Source organism: Cimex lectularius, unplaced genomic scaffold, assembly GCF_000648675.2.
Source record: "Cimex lectularius strain Harlan isolate CLEC.00 unplaced genomic scaffold, Clec_2.1 scaffold124, whole genome shotgun sequence".
Lineage (NCBI taxonomy): Eukaryota > Metazoa > Arthropoda > Insecta > Hemiptera > Cimicidae > Cimex > Cimex lectularius.
The window spans coordinates 1364825-1378588 of NW_019392703.1; positions in this window are offsets into that span (position 1 = coordinate 1364825).

The following is a 13764-nucleotide window of genomic DNA, read 5'->3' on the forward strand; positions in this document are numbered from 1 at the left end:
TGAACTGCGATTCAAGACAACTAATAAATTGCTAATATTCTAGACAGTTCATCTAGCTTATATATGAACTTACAGACTGGAATTGTGCTTACTTGAAAGAAATCAATCCTAAGTAGAATACACATAAACCGATTTTTTTTTTTTTTTTTTTTTTTTTTTTAGATAGGAAAACATTGATAATATGTATGCAGATTAAATTAATATACAATGATAAATAATAATTATAGAAGTACGATAAAATCGTCATAACATGTTTCCAAAGCATGAGAACACAATTTCATAAATTAACATAATATTTTCATAATTGTTAAACAGTAATACAACTATTTCACATATAGCCTACCAGTAAAAAAATCAATTCCAAATTCCCCTTTCTTACCTTACTGCCACTACCAATCTTTGTAAAACGCTGAGGCAGTGCTGACCTAGCGACTGGCTCTCACATCAACATCGCATACCTGTAATACAGTCGATGGGTACATTCACACTTGCTACGCCACTTATGATTTTTTTTTCTGGTAGGCTATATGTTAAAAAGTTGTATTACTGTTTAACAATTATGAAAATTTATGAAATTGTGTTCTCGTGTTTTGGAAACAGGTTATATCGATTTTATCGTACTTCTATAATTTTATTTATCATTGTATATTAATTTAATCTGCATAAATATCATCAATGTTTTTTACTATCTAAAAAAGTACGATTTAATAAAATTAAGACTTAACCAAAGAAATGTAGGCAATATTTGTTGAATAGCACGAGTTGTAAAGTTATGCAAAGTCGTTATATCGCAGAATCGAGGTCGCATATCATGGTTTTTCTCTTTTTAGTTCATGTTGATTATCTATTCCAAACTCTTGAATTACATTGGGGTCGTAAACCGTTCATAACTGGACTCGTTGTGGGCGAACAAGGGCGATCGGCTATCATCCAGACATTTGTCTCCGTCTAAAGGTCTCAAGGGATTTTACACCCGAATCCACTTTCTCTGCCTTGCGTTCGATTTAGAGTAAAATTCCATTGATAGATAAAAATTATTAATAGAGGAAAATATTTGAAAAATTAGATAAGAAAATTTAATGTCACAAACCGTTCTATAAATTCCTTTAATGGGTTGTCGTTGGATGTTAGCACCGGTTCGTCAATTAAATCAACCATTTGGCAAAGAAGATAGCCGAGGTTAGCAGCGTTTCTTTCCGTTATTTTCCTTGCTGCCTGGCTTTTTATTTTCTGAGGGTGTCGAGTTTCACGTTGGACGAAAATCAGACTTAACTGCGGAATGCTGAGTTATACTGCGGTCGTTTTTACACCTCTCACTCCTGACGGATGCTGGTTTCTTGGCTATTTGCGGATTCCGGGCTTTTATGCGGAACGCAACAACTTTTGCCAACTAAGCGGATTCTTAGTTTAATTGCTGCTTCTTCGGTATTAAATTATTTTTTGTTACTTTGAACAATTTATTACATTTCACAACTCATCGCTTCAGCCCATGAACGCGGAACGCTCTGTCAAATCGAATATGTCTGCAATTATCAATGGGCAAACAGAACATTTTAATTTCTTTTAATTTATACTTTTAATCTAAAATCTTGGATGAGATTAAAAATCTAGTGTCACGTGTTGGATGCGAACGCACGACCTTCGGCTCAATATACCGCTGCTCTAATCACTTGAGCTTTCGTGACTTCGGGCTTTGAGGTTAGTGCAGCAGTACATTAAGCCGAAGGTCGTGGGTTCGCATCCCGCTCATGACACTAGCGTTTCCTTCTCACCCAAGACTTTACATAAAAAGAATAATTAATTGACATAATTTATCTACGACCAAGTAATTTCTAAAACCCAATATTTTTCAAGTAAAGTAGGTCATAATTTTTTTCCTTTGTGAAATTAAAATGAAATTTCGTTTTACCACCTCTAGACACCCCCAAATATAAATTTTTTTTAAATTTAAATTTATCGATTTTGGACCCCTAAAATGTTTGCAATTCTTCAGAAGTCGCAATCGGAACGTCTCATTGAAATGGCTGTAATTCAAAAACGCAGATAGGATTTAAAAAGACCTTTTGAAAGGACAGGAACGTACCTTTTTAACGACGTATGTAGTAATAAAATATATAACATATTTCTATAAGAAGGTATCCAGAATAACAAAATTATTTGTTAGAAACCTCGGTCTTTTAAATGGAAATAATAGTCCGATTTTAATGTTTGATCTGTTTTAGAATGCACTTGAAAATTTCTTTATAATGAATTATCGATTATTAAAAATCGGTTGATTAGCTTTTGGCAAAACTATGTTAGAGATTGCAATGGGATTGTCAACTTAGGTAGAAGATCGAAAAATTAATTTACACCGATTTCCGCAAAAGTCGGTATCTAAGGGCTTTGTAACGCTAGAATCACGAATCTGACAATAAGACCAAAAGTTGACCATTTTCTGACCTTTTTCACCTAATTGTCAGATTCGTGATTATAGCGTTACCCTGCTGCTTTCTGAGGAAATCTGTGTAAATTAATTTACTTTTTCGACTGATAATTTCGACGACCTTGCCCTGACTGCCATTCGTAGTGTAACCTCCAACATAATTTTTCTCAAAAACTAGTCGATCGATTTTCATGATAGATAATTGTTTTAAGAAAATTGTCAAGTGCGTTTTACAAACATTAAAATCCGATAATTACTTCCATTTTAAAAAAATGAGGTTAATTTTTGCCAAATAATTTTTCTACTTTATGTATTTTCTTAGAAATATTTGATGTATTTTAATTGTACATACGTCGGTAAAAAGCTACATTTCTTTGCTTTTCATATGGTCTGTTGGATGTTAAAAACCTTTTAGCCGTTTTTCAATTATAGCCGTTTCAATCAGATATTCCGATAAAGAGCTTCTCAAAAATAGGAAAAAATTTAGAGGTCAAAAATTGATAAATTTAAATTCACACAAAAATTTGTATTTAGCGGTCTCTAGAGTGCTAGAACAAAATTTTGTATTATTTTCACAACAACAAAAACTATCTAGTTTACTAAAAACACTATTTTTTAAGTTCAATTTTATTTGACAATTAGGTAATAGCCTACTAATACGTTTGATAGCATAAAAAAACAATGTAAATAACCTTCCTTTCTCTTTCTCACATATACCAACATTTATGCATCTCATAGCAACAAAAACGACAAAACATAGATTAAAAGATATGTCATGGATGAATGCGCCATTAATAACAGACATATTATAAAGCACAATAGGTCACCAGTTTATAAAAAATTATTATTTGAAAAAATATTAATTAAAATCAATTAAATTCACTATTTTTCGTGGTCCGCTTGACCAATTAATAACATTCAATTAATTAAAATGTAACGTAAATTAAAAATGTTTATAAAAAAAGAAACAGTATTGCTGCAGTAAATAGGAGAAAAATCGTATATTAATTTCATGATTCCCAGAAAAACATTGAATGATGGATTTGCAACTTAACCCGTACTTACCTTTCTGCCTTATCTTGACCCTGAACTTGAACCTTACCCTTCCTGACATAACAACTCGTCTCTAACCCTAATCCTTCCTTGTCTAACCTAACCTAATTCTTTTGGAACGTTTTGTCTATTAAATCAACTGTTAGCAATAGTTTGGTACAGTTTCTTAGTGATTATTTGGGGAGCGTGAAATGCGGTCTGGTATGACGTAAGTTTTAGAAAAACATTTTTTTTTATCGTGCAAACGTTTCGATCTTTATTGAGATCATCTTCAGGGCTGATCATCTGTGTAGATGTGTCGTGTTGAGAGTGCCCTCCTAATCTTCGACGCTACTGCAAATGAACAGAAAGCAACAAAACACAGAAAAGTTCAAGCCTAATAAAATACACATTTGTACAAAATGTAACTGCGCGAGAAAACTGAATAATTAAACTAAACAAAGGACAACTCTAAAAGGACACGACATGAGATCAGGTACATGGTCCAAAATGAAGTTGCCGTATCTTTTTGCCAAGCTTTTTATTAAGCCTTCCTCAGGGCTCAACAGAAGGATAAACATAATTATTTTAATGACATAGGCTCACAATAAAACAATGTCTATGCCATTAAAATACATATGTGTATCCTTCTGTAGAGAACTGAGGAAGGCTTAATAAAAAGCCGAAAGCTTGGCAAAAAGATACGACTACTTCATTTTGGACCGCATACCTGAACCCAATAATCAATTGTTAATCATCGCTGATCGATAATTCTCCATGTGACATGACATATTACAACGCGCACTACAAAAGCACAGAAAGAAGCAAATTACATCGCATGAAAGGTTATGGTGAACATATAACAACATAATAATTCCGTTTCTCACTTTCTCTTTCGGGTGTTGTTTAGAAAAGTGATTTTTTAAATACAAGTTAGAAGTTTTAAAATTTTACTCAGCCGGAAAACGGAAAAAACGGTCGTTTTACGAAACGGTGGAAAGCTTCCTTCCCTTTCACCAGCAACCACCCCGGTTAAGCCCCGAAAGTTAAGTCCGCTTGGATTAGGTGGGTTGTAGCAACATCCGTTGCGGGAATTGGGTTCGAGAGTCGTCTTTGGAGGCCTGCCAAGGCGTTATTAAATTGAATCGGACCTTTGTCCTAGACGGCTCCGGCAATCTTTTATCCAATCGACACGCGCCTCAGCGAACAACAAACGAACGTCAACCAAAAGCCCCTCTGTCAGTTTGTATGTCTGTCGATAACACTGGAATTTTGAAAAAAAAAAAAAAAGAGCAAACTGATCAAAAACGCCAACCTTTTACATATTTCATATTTATTACATTTGCTTGCTTAATATATAAAATCAAGTGGTTGTAAAAGCGTAAACAAAATTAATTTGAAACAACTATATTATTTCCAGTTTATCAACCTCATAAAAGAGACCATTTTGAAACGAATAAAGCCATAAATATGTCATAAAAATGAAATCATAAAAAGCGTTTCATCCAAATAAACATAAAGTGTGAAAGAGCCTTCTCAAAATTCGGCAGCAAAAAAAAAAGATCCGCCCTTCTTGATTGTTTATTTTTAATATCATTAAACAGCAATGTAAAACATATACGATATCTATACTGTACTGCGTTTGTAGTATACAAGCAAGGGATCAAAAGTTACACGGGAAAATTCAGACTGAGAAAACTGCAGCAACTACCATGCAGAAAGACTTGAGATTATGAAATATCTTTAATGCTGATTATATGTATGAAAAAAAAGCCCTATAGCTTGTAAACTCCAAAGGGATATTCAGTATATGGACGGATAGTAAAATTTCAATAGATATGGTAGAAAACAAACTAAAAGAAGACATCATAACGCATGAAAACAGGCATACAATGTCAACAATTAAAGCGTATTGTGGTATAAATACATATCCATTGGGAGAGATTAAAGAGAAATTGAAGAAGCTGATAAATTGATAAATTATTTCTAAACGGCCACATGGTCACCGACTCGTTTCCTACTCTTCGTTCGTTCATGGAACGCATCTCATTAAAACTAGTACCCAACCACAATTAAAAAGTTTCAACCTGATATTTAAAAAAAAATTTATTACACTCTTTTCTCATGGTTTACCGGGTTGTTTAAAATAATGAATTTATTTGAACCAGTGATTAATTTTTGATCATTAAGCGAGCCTGAACATAGGAAAAGAAGGCTTGGGACGACCACATTCTCTTAATAGCTATTATTAGGCCTCGGAATGAGAGGCTCAAGACTGTTGTGATATAAATCTAAAACACGCCAAATAATCTGGCTTTATAACGTCATTATACAATACAAATGTTTTTTAAAGTGCTGCTTTTCAATTTGGGACTGACGACAAATTGTCTGGATTTTTATGCCTTTACGGATCGAGATAGCAACCCTTCGGCCGTTTCACGCGGATTTCATTGCCGGACGGCAAATTGCACATCACACCGGGGTAATTTAGCGGATTCGTTTTTCTACAGTGTTTCTTTGCCAATTTCAATCTTATTTTTGAGTTATGCACATTCTACCTCTTAACACATCGTATTATTAGAAGAAATAACGGTTACTGAGCATTTTATGATGAATAAAATAATTGTTGTACAGTCAAATGGAAGTAAAAGTTATTATTCTTTATATGAAAAGACATGGTTTCTGCAAGCCCTCGAAAATTATGAAAAAATAGAAAGGTAAAAATGTAATATNTTTATATATAGTATTATGTGATTTAGTTCAACTTATTTTACTTGATGTTAAAGTCAAACCTTAATTAATTCAAGTGCCAGATTGGCAGATTTGGAAAAAATTTTGTGACCTTTTTGTTATTCTCAGGGGACTCTCGTTCCAGAATGAAGTATTTTCTTTCTCTCTCACTTTCTTTATTTTTTATTCATTTTTATCTCTACCTGTTTGTCTCTCTCACTTTATTTATTTGTTTATTTCTTTTTAGCTCTATCTCTTTCTCTCTCTATTCTTTCTCTTTATCTCTCTCTGTCTCTTTCTCTTGAATTATTAAAATCGAAGAGGTATATAGATTAGAGAAACAGGGATGGAAAGAAAGGAAGAACGACGTAAAAATACTAGCTGACTGAAAAAATAAACAGATAAGGAGAATAAATGGTTTAAGATTTGGGTATAAGTGTCATAAATATATACATAGATAGTTGTAATACTTCAACGTGGTAGAATTGAAAATAAATGTGCGATTGATAAATGTTGCAATATTGATATGGAGGGAGAGAAGAAAAAAGAAAGAAAGGAGTAAGAGAGAGAGAGAGAGAGAGAGAGAGAGAGAGAGAGAGAGAGCGAGCGTGAGGGAGAGATAGCGAGGGAGAGCAATTGCTTTCTTTCCCTTTCTCACTATTTTGTATTTTCGTTCTGACTCCTTCTTGTTATCTTTCAGTCTTGTGCTGTTTTCACGCCAAATGGAAAGATAGATTTTGTCCTCTTTTCCAAGAAGTCAACAGATTTTGCGATAGATTAGGAAAATATATGTTAAAACTGCTTAAAATCAATTTTTTGTTTTTATTTGGTGGTACCGAAATAAGAACTACAAATTATTATTGTTTAAACATTAAATAGACCAGAAAAACCCACTAGACGCTAAGGAAGTGTGCGATTAGATAAAATAGACATGGCATGCGTCTTCCTATTCCGCTCTTATCTCATTTATATTGAAACACCAGTCTCTCCGATTTATGGACTTCTTTCTCCTAGGAGATTGTGGAAATTAAAAAAAAAAAAGGAAAATAAAAGTGAAAAAGGAGACTATCATCAAAAACAGTTGATGAAGAAAGCAACTCGGACCCTTAAAGCTGGAAATTACGTATTAATAGACATACACTCTTGTTTTTTAGAATGTATATATAATCTTATGGCACTGGTCTGAGGACTTAGTAGCTTGAAAAACATCTTAACTTTTTATTTTGCGGTTAAACTAAATTGTAAGTTCCACCTCTATCTACAGTAATTAAATTTCCATACTAGCAGGTTATGATCATAGTTTGGTGTAGGTGGTAACATGACTTTGCCCTGGCTGAAAGTGAAATCAATTTGTGATATATATAGATGAATCCTTAGTTTCAATGTATAGAAAACCCATTTTGGCTGAATTGTGCTGTTGATATCTGAATTTAGCACGTCGTTATATTTAATGTAGGTATCAGTCTTAGCTGTATATCATTTTAGAAGATGATTGCGCCCTTCTTGTTCCGCGAATCAATTAATTCTAAGGTAATCGAATCCTTCCTGACACCAATCCGTATTGGTTCCATCACCATATAAATGACCTTATCATAAAGACGTTTGGCCCGTTTCGGAATTTATATGGCTCTATTTCCCACTTTGCCTTCCACCTGATAATTGGACTAATGTCAGTGGTGATATAACGTTAAGCCGAAATTTGTTGGTTTACGATTAAGCGTCACACATATCAATTTAATTTATTATGATGATTTCAGTATCTTTATAGGACCACGAACACTTGGAGAGCAATTTATATGCTACACCAACAAACCTCTCGTCTTTAAAAAAGTTCCTATTTAAATAAATGGAAAAGAATTTCTGCTAAACTCTTGTAATTATGAATTAATACTGCTATTAAAATTAATAAAACGTTAGTTTTCCGGTTTCAGTTTTTAAGAGTGTAATATTATTTTAATAATTTTGAAACACTCATTTAATTTTCATAAATGTAATTTTTAATTTTTATAAATTAAATTATTTTATTTGACTCTGCTTTTAATTAATTATATTTCTCGACAGTATTATTTAAATTTTTTTCTACTATTTCTGACTCATTTTCTGAATCTATCTTTATTTCTCTCTCCCATTCACTCTTTCTTTCTTACTCTTTCTCTTTCTTCTCTCTCTCTCTCTCTCTCTCTCTCTCTCTCTCTCTCTCTCTCCTTTTTGATCACAGTCCATCGTTATTTTCTCTATCTCTCATCTTCACTCACACTATCTCTATTTTAACCCTCTTTCTTTTTCCCTTTTTCATTCTCTCTCTCCCTCTCTCTTATTCTCCATTTATTTCTCTTTCACTTTTTTCATATCTTTCTTTCTCTCCTCCTAGCACGTTATTTTCCAATAATTTGTTTATCAATGTTTATCTCTCTTTCCCTCTGTTTTAGTCTCTCAATCATTTTTTCTTCTTTATCGACCTATTTATCTATCTATTTATGCCTTGCTTTTTCTTCCTCCTAATATGCCGATTACTCTACTCTCTGAATTTTTATACCTATCTTTCTTTTGCTCCTAATAAATATTTCCTCTTCCTCTCTCTCTCTCTTTTCTCTTTTTTTCTCTTTCCTTTCTATTTCTATTTGTCCTTGTTTACCTCTCAATAGGTCTTCACTTTCGCTCTTCCCCTTTCTCTCTCTCTCACACACTCTCTTTTTTTTCTATCTATCTATCTGTCTATCTTATATCTATCTATACATATCTTTTTTCTCTTTATATTTATCTTTGTATCTGTCTACCTCTCAATGGGCCTTGTTTTTCGCTCTTTCTCTTTCTTTCTCTTTCTCAGTCTGTTTCTTTCTATCTGATCATTCATCTTATCTCTCGTTAATTGTCAGATAGGTCGTTTGAGGCCTAAATATGCAAGATGTTTTAATAAAACGATATTCATTCTTCTTCTCTCCGTTCTTTTGGCTTTTTTTCACTTGCTCGTTTTTCATATACATATATACGCATTATACGAGTCTGTTTCATTGTATCTAGCGAGAGAAAAAATGGTACGATTTATAAAACATTGTTTCCTGCAATGCACGTAATTTTATATGAAAGGTAATACTGTATAGTAGTGTGTGGTGATTAGTGACCGTTAGTCGATGATTATTCGGAGTTCGTAATTTTCATTTTAACTCTGTATTCAAATTATTTTTTCTTTGTGGTGATTATTATTATTTGCATGGACCTATTCTACTTTATGGAACAGTCCAACTCCAGTGTATAGAATATTATATTCTAAATAATAAAAAGTATACTACTATGCAGTGATTATTCGGAGATCGTGAGATGCGGACTGGTGTAACGTAGGTTTTAGAAAAACATTTTCTTTATCGTCCCAACGTTTCGCTCTTTATTGAGATCATCTTCAGGGCCTGGGATTTAAAAACATTGTTCAAATTTAGCAAATACATGTAGGATGTGGAAGAAAGTAATTTATACAATGCAAAAAAATATTTTTTATATTCAATCAAAGTATTTCTAGTCACTCAAAGTGTTTGTTTTCTGCGTAATTGTGCCATTCTTGTGTGTCGTGTTGAGACAAAAAATTTTTTTTTGCATTGTATAAAATCACTTTTTTCCACATCCTACATGTATTGTAAAATTCAAACAATGTTTGTAAATCCCAGGCCGCGAAGATGATCTCAATAAAGAGCGAAACGTTGGGACGATAAAGAAAATGTTTTTCTAAAACCTACGTTACACCAGTCCGCATCTCACGATCTCCGAATAATCACTGCATAGTAGTATACTTTTTATTATTTAGAATATAATATTCTATACACTGGAGTTGGACTGTTCCATAAAGTAGAATAGGTCCATGCAAATAATAATAATCACCACAAAGAAAAAATAATTTGAATACAGAGTTAAAATGAAAATTACGAATTGAATCTTCAAATATATTAAATTAAAAATTACCATCTGCACATTGCTTTACACATTGCAGAAATATTGCATTATTTTTTCAACTGTATGAAAATGAAAGAATAAAATTATGAAAGAAAAAGAATATAAGTACAAGTAATATTAGTTAAAATCATTAGTTTCCATTTCTATTGTTTGGATATTGAACAAAAGTTACACTTATACGCAATGGATATTTATTTTTTCTACATACTTTTCATAATCCTGGACCAGATTTTACAATACTTAAGACTTTCATTGGGAAGGGAACATTTCAATATAAATTGTTCTGCAGTGTATGGCTTTGAGTTCAACAGAATAGACACAATTTATTTGTATGAAACGTATTTAGATTTATTATTTTTAACGGGTTTAGATTTATAAATAAATTATCTTTTAATATCCCTATCACTATGTTCTTTAACACTTGCACCCTACCCACCCGTGTGTTCTTTCCTCACCTATAATTATTCCGTGTCAACACAACTTGAGATTTATGTAATGGATAAAAAAATGGACAAAGACGAAAGATCAAGTCCAAATGTCTTGTTCTCTCCCTACTTTCCCCCTTTTGTGCTAGTGATTAGGCCGGTTCAATACCGGGGATCGTGTGTGCACGTTAACTTTAAGATAAGAGAAATTCCACGGAGGCAAGCACGCAACTCCGCCGGATTTATTCCAGCTCCAAAACTAATTTTTTCCCTCCCATCCAACTAGGCTTATCTTAAACATATCTTATTAATTACGCAAGGGCAAACAAACGAAACATAACTTTTTATCTGAACCAATAAAGTATCGATTTCTTGAGCTTAATTGAAAAAATATTAATGAATAAACGAAAAAATGCAAATGACGTAAATCTATTAGAATTGTCCTCGGTATATAGTATGTGGGTAAAGTGTTTTATTTATTTTTTATTTATGTTTTTTTTTATTATAGCACTTAAGTGTGCAGCTCTTGTTTGAGAGCCAATTGATAACAAAAACACCTTTACCGTGGTTTCAGAATTTATTACTCTTCGATGACTGTATCCAATCTGAAAAAAGAAACAGCTGACAAATTTGCATCGCAAAACGAAAGATTTTTCAATACTACTTGGCAAGCTGTTTCAGTAATATTAAAGAAAAAGTGAGATTAAGAGAGAGAGAGAGAGAGAGAGAGAGAGAGAGAGGGAGAGCAAATAAGTGAGTGAGTGAAGAGGAGAAAAGGAAAAAGTGAGTAAGTGAGATAGATAGATGGATAGAGAGAGAGAGAGAGAGAGAGTGGGAAGTGAGATAAAGAGAGAGAGAGTGGGAAGTGAGATAAAGAGAGAGAGAGAATGAGAGTGGGAAGTGAGATAAAGAGNGAGAGAGAGAGAGAGAGAGAGAGAGAGAGAGAGAGAGAAATGTTGAAATAGATAAAAAGATAGATATATAGAACAATAGATGTAGAAAGATAGACAGATATATTAATAAATGGATTGATAGAAAATAGATAGTTGGATAGGGAGAGAGAGAAAGAGAGGATATATATATATATATATATATATAAATTGAAAGATAAATTAACAGATAGGTAAGAAAGGTGATGGGGTAGATACAATATATACACACAGAGATAGTGCTAGATAGATAGATGGATAGATACATAGATAGATTGAGAGAGAGAGAGAAAGTGCGATAGAGAATGAAAAAATTAGGCTACAGAAGTATATATATATACACATATACATATAAGTTATAAAATTGAGTGGATTAAATTGTTGTAAAGGATCGGTCTGGAGATAGCCCTAGCGATAGTTCTAATAAGCTTCGTACGAGTAATTCTGGAAATATTTGATAAATTCACTCGAGTCGAGTCTTTTATTGCAACTGGCAACTTGTTCGGGCAAACAAAAAGTATATTTCAAACCAAGGAGTGTTAACGAAATTCCGTTCGCCAAGTTTGTAATCAATCCCACGAGAGAGGTGAAACAAGACCGATTAATATAAATATATATCAGGATCATCGATCAATTCTTGTCCACAGCCGGGATACTCTCCAAATTTATATGACGTAAACGCATATGTAAATTTGGTGCGGATGGATTTCATTTTTGAACCCTTTAAAATATTTTCAAAACTCAATACTGCTACAAATAGTTGTAAAATATGTCTACGTATAGTGAAATTACATTCGTTAGCCTTTTTTCATTGTTGAGTAAATATGACATAAAACAAACAGTTTCAACATACATAAACAGAATAATTTTTTTATAACAGAATAAATGTTGTTTAGTAATAAGCGAAAAGTTTAATTTGGATTTTTATTGTGTATTCTTGTAATGCACTTTTTGTTTTATCTGTTTATCGATTTCAATAATAATAAAATATTTCTGGAAATGTTGTACAAACAGCACGACTGCAAATTTCATATAAGGGATGACAGAAAGAATATCAATTTAGTGAGACAGAGTTTATTTGATCACCAAATATATGCGGGGTAAGAAATAACACTATTTTTACACAAAGCGTCGTCCTTTAAAAAAACGGAGACCTAAATCTCTTATTCAATACCGTTCGAAAAAAAGAAGAAAATTGAAACATTAAAAATAATGTCGCCCATTTCTAAAATGTTCGAAATTACTGGTTGCACTCCGGTGCTGGGCAATAATTTGCTTTCCAACTGTAATTTCCGGCAGGGAGAGAACAATCACCGTCAACGACGGCCATTCACGATGATGGATTGCATCTGCGGCTCTTGAGTCAACGATGCAATTGAAATTTCAACAAACCTGCGGTTAGACTTTCAAAAAGACCCCGAGGGCAATGGGTTTTGACACGAAGAAAGACGCTCTAAGCTAAATTACAAATTTACTCGTTTAAGGAGGTAGCGGCCATTTTTTAAACTAAAAAAAAATCGTTTTATGAAACCTAAATCCTTTTTTTACATAGTATGAATATTATTGAAATTAGGAAATTTGGAAGTGCTTCAAATAATTTTTCGAAAGTGGTGAATCAAGAGTTTTTATATCTTTCCTTCACGGACGTGCAACACGCCTACCCCGACGCTGTTAGAAAAATTCTAGCGTTTTTTGTTGATTCGGCGTCAAAATTTGTCTTCCAAACTAAACCTTCCTCTATCAACTCTCTATCACTAGCGCAATCGGCGAATTTTATGACGTAAATTTGAAAAAATTCCAGCTGATCAGAAAATTCCTTATCCTGAAAACTAGTATTTTTTTACATTTTGGTCTACCTTTTACTAAAAAATCTTGATCATTTTCAAATGATCCTTTTTTGCAGTTTATAGAGAAATAATAGGCACATAATTGTACCCAGCATGGTTTTTAAAAAAAGCCAGGAGCAGAGAATTTTCAGAAATTTAGGTGGCAGTCGATAATTAACCCTTATCTATTTTTAAAAAGCTGTTTAAAAATTTAAAGCTCATAGCGCACTAAGCACAATAAAACAAAAAAAAAGATTGGTAGTTACAGACCAAATAAATTTCGAGAAATACGACTTTTTAAACATTAACTCTCTTTAAATAATTAAATGATCTTGAGAAATTGCTTAAACATGTAACTTTTTATTAACCAAAAAATAAAGACGGTTTTGAAAAGAAAGACTTATTGAAGTTTAAATCCATCGTGTAAAAGTGGCGTTAAATATAAAAGTAAAGGA